The sequence below is a fragment of the Lissotriton vulgaris genome, chromosome 6, assembly GCF_964263255.1.
Source record: "Lissotriton vulgaris chromosome 6, aLisVul1.2, whole genome shotgun sequence".
Taxonomy (NCBI): Eukaryota; Metazoa; Chordata; class Amphibia; order Caudata; family Salamandridae; genus Lissotriton; species Lissotriton vulgaris.
Window position 1 is genome coordinate 309,817,740 of NC_141694.1, and position 16,415 is coordinate 309,834,154.

General features: G+C 43.3%; 1 protein-coding gene across 3 annotated transcripts in view; it reads left to right on the forward strand.

Moving 5' to 3' along the window:
* The window catches only part of ROCK2 (Rho associated coiled-coil containing protein kinase 2), a 582,433-nt gene that overhangs the window by 232,211 nt on the left and 333,807 nt on the right, over positions 1 to 16,415 (forward strand). The window lies entirely within an intron of this gene.

Here is a 16,415-nt window from a genome sequence, read left to right on the forward strand (position 1 = left end):
TTTTTAGCGGATATTTCGGTAATAATTCACGCTGGGTTTGGAGGTGTATCACTTATGCGGTTTCCTGGGTGTGTGAGGTAACTTCCCGTTCAGTGTCTTTTCATGGCTCGTGTGGAGGCATTTCATCATGCAGGTTGATGAAGCTTGTTATTATATCTTGGATATTGCTGGCGTAATGTGAATTGTCTGAACCTGCATGGTTTCTGAACGTGAGCAGTAGCATTGCTGTGTGAACATGTAAGATCCGGCTCTGTCTACTGCCTATGGCCTCTGATCGCAGGATCTGTATAGCTTTTAACTATCGCACCTTGATCCTTCCAAGTAGCAGAAGGATAGATACTTTTTTTTGCACAATTACTTAAAATCATTGCAATTCTTACAAAAAGCTGTTCAAATTGATTTTCATTCTCTATTTTAAAAAAGCGTGTGACGGGCGTGGCTGAAATTCTTAGTGAGCTTCTGCAAGAAGAATAGATGTTATTGCAGCTATGAATTTTACAAAACGGGCGGCCATCTGAGCAGAGTCGTCCTTCATGCTCTCCTCTGTGGCCTCATGGCATGTCTGCACCTTGAGGATGCGCCAAACTGGACTCAACCCAAAAATTCGCAAGGGGCGCAGGATATTACAAATGCATGACATGAATTAAAGTTTCTTCCATGTTGCCGCAAAAAACTGCACTGAAAGGGCGTGTCTTCCTTGTACCTCTGGCCATACTGGCCAAGTAGTAGTTTTGTCTTTGCAAGAGCCTTTTTTGTCCTCAGTTCATGAATATACAATAGAAGATGCTGAAATTGGACATGGAAGGAAGTCTAATGTAAGAGTGAAGTACAATATACATTTGTAAGAATGGAGGCCAGAATGTAAGCATGCACTACCTGAATGTTTCTACAGCTACTGCCTGGGCCGAATGTCAAAATAAATGAACTGCACTTAAATGCCTCAAACAGTGCTGTTGTATGGTCATTATGTAGTAAACATTTGGCGGTAGTGAGTGCGTTTATTTAAGATGTTGCTACACAGCTGTTATTTGCACTCTAAAATAGGTTGGTCTTACATAATTAGTGTAGTCTCCTGTGACTTTTTCAGTGTATTGGATGGTCAGTGGAAAAACGCCCCAGGGCACAGTATGAACAATTTCTGACTGATAATGTTCTTTCCGAAGGCTGTATTTTTGTGAATTAGATAAAAAGCATATGTGGAGTGGTTGTGCAACTAATCTGCAATCCGCAGGGCTAGATGTACAGACATGGGTCACGATTTATTTTCTTAAGGATTAATTATCACTTTTGGAACGAATGGCTGTTGTGTAATCAGTGACTGTTTTTGCAGATTATTTTTTTTTATCACAAACCTATTTTTTATAGAGAGATCTGAAAATGCCACATGGGACCTATTTTGAGGATACAGGGAGATAGACTGATGTCTGCATTCTGGGATTAAATTAATCTTATGCAAGTGCTTTTGTATGAGGCAAAGTGGAGAACTGCATTTTTGGTTGCATAGTGGGCAAATGAATCAGAACAGATTTTTGTTAAGTTCTGTGCTTGTTGAATTCAGGTTACGCAGAAAATGTGGCAAATCTACGTTAACCGTTCTGTATTAATTACAGCCACCTGAACTGGGCGTAGTTGAAATGTAACCACTAATGTGCTACAGAAGTGATTAGCAGAAGGGTTAGGTGGAAGGAACATTTTTGAAAGTGGTGAGTAAATTTGGAACACGCTGTTTGAGCGTTCTGGAGGATGTCTAGATCGCCATGGTAGTGAAGTACACAAATAGTGCTGGTTTGTTCTTACATTGGTTTAACTTTTCTTGTTAGTTAATATAGATTCGTTAAGATTCCTCCTGCATCAGATGATCCAGGAGTGAAATAATTCAATACAATTGTAAGGTGTGAAGTGGTGGAACTCTGATCCATTTAGTTCCTGATCTATTCTATGGACAAATACACATTTGGTAGGGGATAGGGAGCATGAGGCAGAGCAGCTGCTGCTGATAAGCTAAGATTCTGTTGGCTTCCACCATATAAAGGTCACTTGTGGAGTGAAATGCATACTTCGGATCTGTAGGAAATAGAGTACACTTGAAATCTTGCAGTTACTTGCCAGAAACATCTATGACTGTTCAGCTGAAGACTAGGCAGTGCACGTCAAGTCTGGGAGTAAGGTGTATGTTAATGTAAATGCATAAAGTGTCTTCACTAAAGAACTGGATAATTTGAACAAAATACATTCATATTACTGAAGGAACGTTTGATTGGGGAATACCTCTGAAAGAAGGATTCGATAAAGGGTCATGTAGGTTGTTAATTGGTATGGACATATTTATTGGTGTGTGCGTTTTGCTTTGTTACTTTCGTGTTTTAATGTATCTTGTGAGCGCTGAACTCTTATGTATTGCAAACTTGAACGCTGTGATGGTACAGCTATTGCTCCCTCAGCTTAACCCACATGAGACCAGTTGCTAGAACCTTTCACCAATTGCGGCATTCATAGCAATCCTTAATCTAGTAAGTGGCTCTGATTGTTCACCAGCACTCCCAGTGCTCGAAAGCGCCATTCTCATTAGGGGCAAATGCTCTGGATGCTTTGAGCGGTGATGAGAGTTTAGACCTCAGTTAGATTTCCTAGAGCTTGGGGTGACTGAGGGTGGAATTTCCTTCTTCGAAGAATCTTAGTTACATATATTATCTTCATACAGAGGTAATTAATAGGAGACAATCATGACGCTGGCATAGCGCTGCACTGCACACTAAATGGTGGTGGTATACAAATTTGAGTATGTTTAGAGTGTCTCTGTGAAGGTCTGGCATTGAAGACTCTCTCAAGAGTTTTATTTGCTCATCTGTTCCTTGTCTAGACTTTCGATGTTTATGCATTCCTTCAGTTTTGAACGTGTTGTCACCAATATTTTCCCATGAGTCATAATGGCTCTGCATTGCAGAGATTCTATCACTCCCTTACCTGGCTGCCCTTAAAATGTAGTTAATTTGATTGCGGGCGGTGCTTCTCTTGTCTCTTGGGAGCATCGCTACTGCTTTTGCTGCTCTGCTCAGGGTATATTTTCCAATACCTGGGGGCAGGGTCTGTGTGAATATCTGTGATAGCATTCTAGCCAAGAGTTGTGATGTATTAAACTGTGGTCTTGAGTTTTAAAGAAATGGTGACGTAACGACCATGCTTGCTGCTCTGTTACCAACCCTCACCGTGGTTTGGAAAGGGCATCATGGGTGTTGTTTGTATTTATATAGCGCCTTCTACCCAGAGGTCTCGTAGCGCTGTATTCATACCGCTGTGGAACCCTTCCTGGCTTTCCTGTGAGGCGTCCACTCCAGGGCACCCCCAAGGTGAAGCCAGGCATCCAAGCGCTGCTGGGACCGTTGTGGAGATTAAGCAAGCTATTGCCCAGAGTCACAGAGTGGGACCCATGATTAGAATAGGCACCGAAGCGAGAATTATCAGGTCCGGGGAGATTGAGTCCAAGAGCCGCAGAGGCGGGAATTGAACCCTGGTCCCGGGCCAGACCTCTGCATCAGGGTCTGTCTCTCTAACCATTGCGCCACGCTTCTCATGGGTCAAAAAGATACTTCATAGTACACCCTAGATCCATGAGGATATTTTTTTTTCTGATTCTGCTCTGCTATTGAGGTGGAATCAGGATGAATGTATACTGGGCCTTGTCACTAGTACTCCAGTTTGATGTATCTGTTTGAGAGTTTTTTCTTTTGGTCCCAAGTAACAGGTTAGGGAGGAAAAAAGTGTTAGTTTCACTGGCTCTGGTTGAATTGTTTCCTTTGTACAATTTGAGCGGAATATAGATGGCTTTGTTTCTGAGGTGTTGATTCTATACGGTTCTGCTTCACTCTCGTTTTTATCCTCTCTTGCCTTAAACTGACGACCGTCTCCGCGCATGGGGATAGATAGCAAGGGTGACTGAGGCACCCTTGGACGTTCCTTCTTGACAACGCTTTCTGCGCATACCGGAGCTGCTGTTGCTGCCCCTGGAGGGGATCGAGGGGGAGGAACTTACCCATTTCCCTTGAGGGGGACGTCTTCTGGCCATCAGCTCGCCGCACGGGACTCGGGAGACCAGGAGTCCGTGCGTGCCTGCAGCTGCTAGGAGCCCCGCCCACCCGCACACCGGGGGATTCAAAACTCCTTGCCGGACCCGCTGGCGCGGGTCCCGCTACGCTTTCTGCGCATACCGGAGCTGCTGTTGCTGCCCCTGGAGGGGATCGAGGGGGAGGAACTTACCCATTTCCCTTGAGGGGGACGTCTTCTGGCCATCAGCTCGCCGCACGGGACTCGGGAGACCAGGAGTCCGTGCGTGCCTGCAGCTGCTAGGAGCCCCGCCCACCCACACACCGGAAGATATAGGACCTTCATACTCCCGCAGAGCGGGACCGCGCGCGGATCAGCGCCGGGCTAAGCCCGGGCAAAGGGCGGGCCCTCTGTGGCCCTCAGAGGACCTGAGGAGGACGGGACGAGCCACCCCACATGGCCCTATCAATTGATGAGGTATAGAGACATTCTACCCTTTTCTTTTGTGTTGTGATTTGCCTATTGACGATTGGGACCCCTTTTTGTCAACCAACTACCATGTCTGTCTGGGAAGAACTTAATGCCTTGTGTGGCACAAACTATGCCCCCGATATTCTTACTTCCCCTCCAATGGACAGAGATATGGATCTCACAAACTGCACTCCCCAGGCCCTTGAAATAATCCTGCCTCAATCTGATACACCGTCTCGGGAACCACTCAGCAGAAGGAAAAATGAGGTTACTCCACCAAATGCCGCCCGTATGTGCTGTAGCCCCTCTTTTTCCTTCGTCAACCCAAGCGTATTAACGCCATCTAAAGCGGGGACCACATCAAATGCCTCTGTCTCCCCCCTCCATTCGACCCTACTGGCCCACATTGAGCGACTGTTGAATGCGGCTTTAACACCTTTGCTCTCAAAAATTACGGATCTGGGAAATAGGTTGTCTGATGTTGAAAAAATAGTACAAAGCATTGCACCATCACCTGTAAATACTGTTACTCTCTCTCGCCCTACGCTCTCTACTAACCCTGTAAACCCCGAGTCCATCGAACACAGGAAAGATCCCTCTCTCAGTACACCCATCCTAAGCGGCAGTAAAGTTACTCCTAAGCCCACTCGCCTCCCTCTCAAAGCCTCTAGGCTCCCTCAAGAAAGAAGACACCAAATGAACTTACCCCCTGAAGCCGCCCCCTATGTGACTGTTCTCTCCGGGGTCCCCGAACTTAGTCAGGACAAACGTGAAACAAGCCAGGACCTGTTGAATAAAGCCATCTTTTGGCTCAATAACAATAGACCGCTGCCACCTGACCTAGATGGCGGAATCCTGAGCGTCAGGAGGGTGGGATGGCTAGGGATGATGCCCAAAGACATTCCGGGAGACCTGATACTAATTAAATTCAAACATAGGAACATTGTCCCATTTTTAAGATTTTCCCAGCCCAAAATTGGAGATGGCCCTATTTCTATCTGGGACTTGTTTGATTTTTACCCTGGCCCCAGAGCATCGCACTATAACACCTGGTGAAAGGGGTTTCTGTCTATCATGCGTTTTTAATTTGCACCAGATTGGTTTTACTTTGTTTTAAACATCCGGTCTTTTTTCAACATTGTAATGAACTGTTGATTTCTATATACATGTATGTATTTCTTTTTGCTGCTTTTATGGTTTAAACTCAAAAACCGAAATAAAGCTTATTTGATTTGATTTGATTTGACAACTCACCCCACCCCAAAACCACCACCACCTCCCTTAGGGTGATTTCATCCCGCAGTTTGAAGTCTGAGTTCTAACAAGGTGGTTCTCTTTCTTGACAATCTCCAGTTGGTCTCGTTTGTGAAGCTGGTATTTTTTGGGGGTTTTCTGCTTCTTCAGGTGGAGAAGAAGCTGCACTCTTTGTTCATAGTTGCTTGTGCTGAGACAAGATGCTGATGCCCAGACATTTTTTCCGTAGTTGCTGTAGATTAATTAGGTTGGAAATCTTGCCTGGTTACTCTAGATTCCTCCAGTGAAATTGCGATGAGTCTTTGGGTCATGGCGAACATGCAAAGTGCGCATGGCAGTTAGGACGGCCGGCAAAGCGTCCTGCGCACTTGGAGTGGGCAAACTACTCCTCCCTTGCTCTGTGAGCAGAGCAGCCTTGCCCCAACCCAGCTGAGCAAGGGAAAATATAAAAGGATAATAATGAATTATTCTTTTATTTTTTCCTCTTTTACCTGCTCAGTGGGACAACGCTCCTCCGCCTTAGCAGTAATACAAGTTCTACTCTCGTACAACACTATGCTTCCTGCTGGGGCGTAAAGCAGGGACGGACTGAATGGGGTGCTCAGGCACCCATCCAATCCATGCCAGTACGATCTGGCAAAATACAGAACAGCAACTGTTGAGATGTATTTAGCAGTTTGCTGAAGAAACACAGTTGCAACGTTTATCGATTTATTGTTGCAGTTTGTAATATCCCTGGAAAAAGGCGCCCACGTGACTGTCTCTTCACACAAGAGGGAGCTAAAAACAGAGGGAAGCAGAGGCAAAAAAAACATCAGGGAAAGAGAAGAAAATGGGAACTGGGTAGAAATGCATGCAACAAGGATGAGACAAAATGCAGTAATGGAGATTACCCATAAGTAAGTAAATCTTCAATTCCCGCCTCTGAGTTCCAGACCATACAGCACACCCACCAAGTGCTTAGATCATGGCATTGGGGGCATAATATGAAACACTCATGGCTGCAAGAGAGGTGCTATATTAACCACCCCTGCTACCCAAAAAGACAACGGCAATTGTGCATTAAGAATTGGCATACAGTATGGTGTACAATATATTTCATGACAAATGAATATCAACAGTACAGTTTCCTGATAAAATGTATATTCCAGCTTTTAAAGATATCCGCTTTGTAGATGTATGTATGGCTTCTAAACCTGGTATTCAGGGTCTTGTTAGGCTCAATTTCTTGATGACCGTTATGAGTAATTTAGACTACATAGTGTATCGTGGGTATGTAGACTCCTGTAAAGCGCGCTCTGTTTCAACATGGTTCTTAGATTTCTCATTGACCACAGTCATTGTATTCAGATGTTGTGTATTGTCCGTGAGGTGAAGATAGGACAGATGGTGTTTTGTCTAGTTATTTTTTATTTACTTTTTTTTTAATAACCTTTATCTTTTTAACAAAGTCACAGCAGCTGTATATTTTCGACTGATGCAAACAAGTGGAATTTACGGCCATGTTTAAAGATGCGGGCAGGACATTCCAACTTATGGCTGAACAAATTATCATATATCAAAGAGCTCATCGTTATATTGTCAAGTATATCAATCCTTTGTTTAGTGAAAGCTTAATATGTGCAGGAATGCTTGCACCAAAGGACCTTGTTGCTTACTCTGTGCAGCCAGATTGAACGGTTTACCTGCAGTCTGCTTGGTGGTTTTCTTGGTTTAGACTTTAGGTCTATGTCATGAATGATGCTTCTCGTTGTTGCGAGAACGCTTGGGCAGTTGTAGGGCTCAGATGCTGTATTGCATGCAATAATGAGTATAAGATGTGATGTGACTGGAGATTATTTTGTGGCTTTGTAAATTAAGGTGGTGTCTGTGCGAAGGATTTGCTTTTGAGGTGATGATGGGTGGCAACAATATGACTTTAGATTCCTGCCATGTACATATGGTGCTGGGAAGTCTGTCTGTTAATTGTGCTTTGTTGGGTGCTGGTGTGTCCTGTGAAAATGCAATACAAAAATGGGGGAATGTTGCATAGGCTTGTAATGAGGTTTCACGTTGTCAATAATATGGCAAGAGGTTGTCTAATCCTTCTTCAAAAGCATTGAATCTTCGCACCCTTGGTTCGCCTGCATAGTTTACACAAGTACCCGAAGTGCAAGAGCGAGTTTCTAATCGTTTTAAATCAGAACATCATATTTAGAGTACATTCATCAAACAGACCTGTCAGATATTTCCGGTCTATGCCCTGGGGTAGAGGTTTAATCACACTACCTGTTTTATGAAATGATTTAACCATAACTCATCTTTTCTTCCGTATACAACTTTCACAGACGTCACAGCTCTGTGAAACGCACGCGCACTTCCTCTTTTATAACGGCGACTGTTTGTCTACGGAGAGCCGTTACGACATTTGAAAGATGGAACGAACGTCAGATTTCTCACTCAGTTTGCACGTGCCCCGTGTATAACTCTAGCTGACAGTTATGAGTGCACTTTGGCCCATGGAGCGAACAAGTATGTTTACATGGAGGCGAGAAAGACATTTTGTGACCTTCAGCCGCCCTTAGGATAAGATATTACGTATGTAGTAAAAATTTGCACTACACACGACTATCATTGTGGTTGTTTACAGTCTCGATTTCTTTCCGTAGCTGATAATTTATTTAAAATTAGTAATGTTATATTTAGAATCGCGCATTTACGCAAGAAGTGCAAAAAGCCATTAACAGGGTCACTATAATATGACTCGCAACAGAACAAGGGTTTTGGGGCTGGGAATGGTGGAATCTGAAGTTCCCCTAGCAAACACTGCATCATTCTTTGTGAGACCAGCACCATTGAGTCATAGTTGATTTTGTTCACAACAGACTATCGGATATTTCATATAGAGTTAACTATTGGGAATTACGGTTTGGGGTTTCAAACGTCAAGCACACCATTTTTTTTTATTACAGCCCCTTCTTATTCGTTGCTTCAAAACTATGCAACACCCAACAAAGTGAATCTTTGATTAAATAGCTAACCTTTATTAAACATCTTCAAGGCTGCCCATCGTTGGTACACTGACCAGATTCGTGCCAGAAATCCACACATGGTAAAGATAAATCTTTTTGTTTCGTTAAATCCGGTTCAGAGTAGGTCTTTTTCTTCCCAGGTATTAGTTTAATAACGAGTACTGGCATAGCCGATTTAGCTCGCCTAGTAAAAGAAATACATACCTATTTGGCTTTGGTAATACTTTTTGCTTATGCTATTCGGCATTGGCAAATTTTTTTTAATGCTTCTATGGCAATGCCAATGAGCATCAGAAAAAAAACCAATGTTTAATGACGCTACGACTGACCAGCGTGATAACATATAAGTCAATGCGCACGCTTACGGTAAGGCTGTAGTAATTTTTTTTCTCCTTATGCACTATCCAAAGATGGCAGACTCCTGCCATGGAGCAGGTAAAAAATAAATTACAAAAATAAGATGTATGCGTAAGTGCCCATCAAGAAAGAAGTGGCTAGGCAGCAAGTTACAGCAGTCAACCTCTTAAAGCAGGGTTCTCTAAAGTTAGCCCTGCAGGGCTGGATCCATGCATGATTTTTAGCGTATCCCCATTTAGATAAATGTAGTAATCTTAAAAATCTGGCATGGACTCGGCCCTCCAGGACTGACTTTGGAGAATCCTGCTCTTAAAGTAAATAAGATGGGGAGCAACAGAGGCCCATTGGGGTACGCAGCACGAGCAACAGGGGCAGGAGGGGGTTTAAAACAATAACAACCAAACATTAAAAATGCAATAGGTCTCACCTTTTATTAAGTTAAAGCCATTTGCTTTGCTATACAATACCATTAGCAAAGCAAATGGCTTTAACTTAATCAAAGGCAAGACCTATTGTATTTTTTATGCTCCTCAGAACTCTTTAGATAAAACTATATGTCACACGAGTACTCATGTACAGCTGTACACCGAAACACTCAGAATATATATAGGGTATAAGTAAACAGGGCTCGAGTCGGGGTACCACGTGGGTGGACGGCGTCCCCCCATCTATTTTACCAGGAGCTCGATTACTGGAGCAAATGGAGCCACACATTCACTCTTTGGGCTCTCTGGGGCGAGATCAGAGCTCATTCAGAACGCTGCTCATGCGCTGGCTTCTCTGATGCAACCGCATCTAAGGGGTGAGCGAGGGGAGGCAATGAGTCTGATGGTGCAAGTCACCTTTTGTGACGTCACTTCCTGTTGTGACGTCAGCGTCCCCCCACTTCTTTTTTTAGGCCTTGTGCCCTGTAAGTAAAGGTCATCATTGCCCCCCACAAAAAACACCAGCAATTAAGAAATGCGCATCCCTTACAACATTAAATACACCTAATCGCCGAACAACTACAAGTGTAAAATGTGCACTATTAACAAAGTACATCAGGACCGCAACGTCACACGCGGCATCAACGTCCATCGCTGATTATTCAAGTCACCTAAATACCCAAATGCCCTGTTTACACCATTCACTGAGGCCTTTAAGGAAGAGGCCTTTGCTGCCTGTAGGAGCTCGAGTGGACAATAGACATGTGAAGTGAATAACAAAGCGGGGGTGCTGGGCCGGATTAGGCTGAGGGAGTAGGGCAAATTCAGCTCCTTGCTACCAAGTCCTCCATCCCGCACTCGAAATCCCTCACTCCACATGTGGCAGCTCAGCAAGGCACATTCCATTGGGGGACAGGGTGTGGCTAACCCGAGAGCTACAAAACACCGAGGGTAGAGGGTCCTAGGGGAACTTTAACAACCAAACCTCCTATAGCCCCTAACTACATAACTACACCAACAAAGAATAGCAGTGGGTCAAAAGAAGGCTAAATAAATTATGTATCTATATGTAAACCTTGGTGTGTACAAAAGCAGAAAGTGAAATCTTGCCTGTGGAACTCCCTCAGTGTGAAAGAGTTCCCATCAGTCATCTAACGAGACCGCCCTTCATCATCTGGGGACCCTCAAACTCCGAAGGTTAAGTACCCACAATAGATTGGCAGATGTTGTAAGCCTAATCTATAACAAAACATATCATTGATGGATGGAAAGGGATGGAAAAAGTGTCTGTAGACGACTGAGAAGCAGTGCCAAATAAAGTGAAAGTGAATCAGTGAAAAGTAAAGTAAGTTAAGATTGGGTAGTGACAGGGGAAAAAACCTTTATTCTGTACCCCTTCAATCCCAAATCAATAAAAACAGTGCAAGTAGTAGTGTAACAAATAACTACTAGTAAGTATCTTATGTCGACATGTTTCTGCAGACGAACGGAGCCAGGTGGTCTCCTGCTGCTTCCTCAGGACCATTAATGCTACTGATAAAGATAAAATAGAATAATATCACCTGGAAACGTGATACGTTACCATCCTCCTGACTTCATAATGCAAGAGTCCATAGGGGAGGAACCAGATACATAAAAAAGAAAGACAAACAAAGCACAATCAGTTCCTATTTATCATGTGCTTGGATGATTAATTAATCAATTTCTTTTGCCAGCTAATGTTTAACCAGCCGCAAAGGGCCAATTGATTCTGCCCTCTTATTTCCATGCTCACTCACCTTTGCGGCAGGAAGGAAAAGCCCCACCTCACCTGGCTTCAGCTCAGGTACTTGGAGCTCCAACTTTAACTTACTTTACTTTTCACTGATTCACTTTCACTTTATTTGGCACTGCTACTCAGTCGTCTACAGACACTTTTTCCATCCCTTTCCATCCATCAATGATATGTTTTGTTATAGATTAGGCTTACAACATCTGCCAATCTATTGTGGGTACTTTACCTTCGGAGTTTGAGGGTCTCCAGATGATGAAGGGCAGTCTCGTTAGATGACTGATGGGAACTCTTTCACACTGAGGGAGTTCCAAGGCAAGATTTCACTTTCTGCTTTTGTACACACCAAGGTTTACATATAGATACATAATTTAGTTAGCCTTCTTTTAACCCCAGAGCTGCCCACTCTGCCGGGAACCACGTTCGGGTCTCTGCGTTGGCTCAATGTCCTGCAAATCTGGTCAACTCACTTTATCTCCTGTGGCTACAAAAACGAATGTGTCCTTGGGTAACGGATGCTCACAAAGCGTTCCAATACCTTTGCGTCGAGTTCACGCTATAGAAAAATGTAAAAAAATATATATATATATATTTATATATATATATATATAAAGTCAAATATTTCTTCGTAATCCCTCGAAGAAAACACACAAACTCTTCAATCTCCCAAAAGCCTTTTAATTAGCAAGTATAAAGGCAAACGCTCTACGTGTTTCGGGTCTGTGACCCTTGCTCACGAGTAAATTTTAACATTCCAAGTTCAACTTATATAGTCATGTGATGATTGTGCAATTAATAAAACAGAAAAACAGACTTAAACCGTGATTCTAAAATAAAATAACAGATGTAAATAATCCATTTACCTTTTTGTGCACATATTTTCAAACGGTATATTATGAATGAATACATATTCTTTTCAAAACCAAACCTATATTCGGCTCCTTATAAAGTTAAATGGTTGGGGGATTTTTAAAGTATATTTGAAAACAGGGGTGATCATACAAATTAAATTTCACTTGTTATTCTCGTCTGTGTGTGGACAATTAACTTTTTTTATATAATCCGGACAGACTCTAGTGACTTAAGATATTTAGCCCCAGTGGGCCTCCTAACTGTACATCACCGCATTGATTAAATACATTGTTTCGACCCCCTTATCATGATTTATTTTTTGCTTTTCTTAGTAAAAAGCAGTATATATATATTGCTGGCTACGAAGTTATAACTATCTGAAGGTTCACACAGGGCATGGGAACATTCAGGAGCTATACGGAGTAGCGGCCCCAGTTCCCCCTCCCCAGCTCGATGTAACCCCCAACCCATGTTTTAAACCTGCTCTCCAGACTACTGGCCCCTGCACCTTGCCTGCTCCCTGTCCCATACAGGATCGTATTTCACTTTTCGCTGCTCCAGCTCCTGGAAGGTTATTCTCCAGAGCTCGTTCCATGGCAAGGAGTTGCGGGGCTCAGTATCTACAGCAAAGTAGGAGCATCCATAGCAGGGGGTGGAGCCATGTGGGAAATTGGAGAACCCCTGGGAGGGCGCTCGGGCGAGGTGGCCATGGGAAAGAGAGGAGTGGAAACTTAAAGCTAAAGAGAGAGACGGGGACAAGGGTCTGACAAGCGACTTCCACACTGATGTAAAGTAGCGCCTGCATTCCTACAATCTATCCCAGGAAGAGAGTTAGGAAGTGTGCTGCACCAGGTAGGTTTGGAGGGTGGGACCAGAAACAAGCTGCCGACTGAAATATCGGTGCAAAGGGAGACTCCGGTCAGTGGAATGTCAGGCTGTACGCATACACAGAAGCAACGCCTAGGTGGTTGCGCTGCCTGCTGGTTACATGCAAGGTAAACTGACTACATGTAAGGTAAACTGTCCTTGCGTGCAGCTATAAAGTGCAGTAAAAAAAAACAAGCTCTCGGCATTGGGCGAAGCCAGCCGTGTGTTTATGATTGCATTGCGCTTTCACTTTAAGTGAAAGCGCGATGCAAAACTAAATACGTAGCTGCCTTTGCCATCGCCGAATGAGAGCAAAAAAGTGTGTAGCGGCTAATTAGGAGACACTGTGTCCCGCCGCCAGTAAAAGATGCAATCCCAGTGGGCAGGGCCAAAAGCGGACAGGGTGGTAACCAGGCGGGACTAAAAACCCTCCTGGACAATCCTAACACCCGGTTTTGCATAATTGGTGACGCAAAATGACACGCATCAATGCAAAACACGAGCGGAGCCCAAAGCGAGCTTCTGGAATCGTATTGATTCCAAGAAGCCCTCGCAAGGCGAGACAGCGCATGCGCGCTAGTAACACTAGGCGAGACCTAAAAACTGCACTGGGACAACACAGAGATCTAGTGGAGATTTTCTGGGGCGGAAGTGTAAAAGGAAAGAGAACAAGAAAACACATGCACTACCGTGGAGTGCCAGAGGATAGCAGTTTTGTAAATACAAGCAATTGAACGACCCACGTTATCCAAACATAAAATAATAAAGAAGTGCTCTTGAACAAAAAAATAGAGGGGGAAAGCCATTGAATAGGAAGATTATTTGATAACATAACTGTCAATGACGTTATTTATAATGAGCACATACACCAAAGTTTAATGTTGCTGCAGAGAAAAATAACGTAACACACTTTGAAAGCTGGCATGCATTCTAGGAGAACCATTAAAACAAATCTTTGGCAATGAAGCAAATTAACTTTTTTTTTTTTTTTTGTAAGCAACATGCAAACATGAAAGGTCATGTATCTCTGTTGGCAGATTGGTCCACACTTTCATTTCCTTGTCTCCAAATGAAATAGTCTGTCTTGGTTGAGAAAGAATTGCTAGGAATTGAGAGTACATTTTAGGACAGAAGTAGGGAATTTATTGAATGTAGAAGTACTGTCAATTGTGCTGCCTATCACAAACTAGAGTCTTAAATGGTATTGTATTTTTAACAGGAAGTCACAAAGAAATGTCAGAATAGGAGTGATCCCTGTGTTTGGTGCCTGTAATGAGCCTAGCAGCGGCATTCTGCACCGACTGTAGCCGCCTTAAGAGATTGTCCTTTAGGCCAAGGCTAATATCTGCTGTATTCAAGCTATGATCGCACTACTGGATTGAACATGGGATGTGGTGCTCTGTGTCAATATAGTCTAGCATTTTTTTTAAAGCTGAATTTTCAGAAACAGGTACTGTATACTTAAGCTACTGGGAACTCCGAGGAGAGGTATGTATCAATATAGATACTTAGATTGGGGAATGATTTTGAAGGGGAAGAATAGAGGGCCCATAACTTATGGCAAGATGGTCAGTTTCTTTTAGCAAGGTTTTGCTAGTAATAAAGAGGGACATATTTGGTGTATTGCATGGTTTTTTTAACATTATCTGGGATCTGCCACCACCCTTTGGTTAGTGTATCTACGAATGTTTATCATGCAGATGATTTTGTTCAGGTGTTCCACCTTCCAGGCAACACCAACTGGGTGTCACCAGCTAGCATGTGGTTTTGCACTTCCACAGTGTGTAGGAGGGTAGCAAGTGGCATCAGAAGGATACCAAATACTAGAGAGAATTGCTGAGATCTCTTTGGAACACCACATTTAACGTGACTAGCTTTGGAACCGAAAGGTGTAATAAAAGTGGTCTGGACGAGACTAACTTAATTAATTTGAGAGCAAAGCCTTCAAGACCAATTCCCTCCAAACTGGAAAGAAGCAGATTGTTCAAAGAGGAGAAGGCTACTGTAATGTAAAGTATGATTAAATTTCGAATATTGCCATTCCCTTTGAGCCTGTGAAAGTCATCCTGCACTGAGGTCACCCTCCAACTCCATGGTGTTGGTCCTGCCTAATTCCTACCTGAAAAGCGTGTGATACATTATCATCTTAACAAATGTTTGTAGCTAGGCCAAAAACAACTTTTTAAAATTTTCACTGAGATAGTGCAAATGCGAGATTGGGTGAAAATGATTTGGCTCATCTGTGACCAGGGAAGGTTTGTTCAACAGAAGTGTAACCAATCAGGTTTCCATGGTAGAGGGATTGCACTGTAGTTAAGTCGCAAACTGAACAGAGTAACAAGATCAGGCAATTAATTAGTTGTTGCATAATTTTAGCCCAGCAGATATCGTGAGGAGTTTGTGATAGCCTGGTAGTATTGATGGTGTCTGTCACAATAGTTGGTGAGCCCTCCTTGAAGTCCTTTTTCACCGCAGTCCCTCTGGGTCGAGGTACGAGATCTTATTCTTTCTGAATCCTGATTTTGTTAATCTTTAGAAACAAAAACGTAGGCACTTACAGAGGTTGTGTGAAGGCTCAACAAGGCACTGTTGAGATAAAGGAGATTTAAGATCTTTGATCACGCCTTATGGCTCTTTTGCTACATTTGTAGGCTGGGCAATGAGCAATAATTTCTCCTGAAAATTACAAGTCTAACCCGAAAAAAAGAAAAACTGCCACATAGGAAACTGACTTCTCTGAATCCTCTGTTCACAGTGAATTGTTTTCCTCATCCGTGCCTAATTTGAGCCGGCCAGCAATGGCACTTAATCACAAACACTGACCTTTTTATGAGCACCAGTTAATGGGACACACATTAATTTGCAGGGATATTAAGTGGTTTACCCAGAATCACAGGATGTTGAGCCAACGCCAGACTCGAACCTGGTCCCCCAGGTCTGATCTGAAGTCTGCATCTCTGGCCATTATGTCCCATCCTCTCCCCACTTTCCTGGTAAGCAGTTGGTTCTGTTTTAGGCTGCGCTAACAGGAGAAAGGGGCTGGTGCAAACTGCCTCCTGATGAGTGACGACACGTACTATTATTTTTTTTTTAGACAAATTCACCACTGTTTCCTCTGCTATGTTGGAGGCACAGATTATGATTTGTTTATGGGGTTAAGATGATGAAACACGCTCAGGAGGGTTGATGTTTGTTTATCACAATTGACGCAGTAACTGCTATTCACAACTGACCAGCCCAAAAGGGGTGACTCACAGCTGCATGTATTTATTTCTTTACATGTTTATTTAACGTTCTTATATAGTGCACTTGCTCCCAAATTAGGAGCTGCTTTGAGACTTGGGGGGAATTGGGACAGTGGATAAT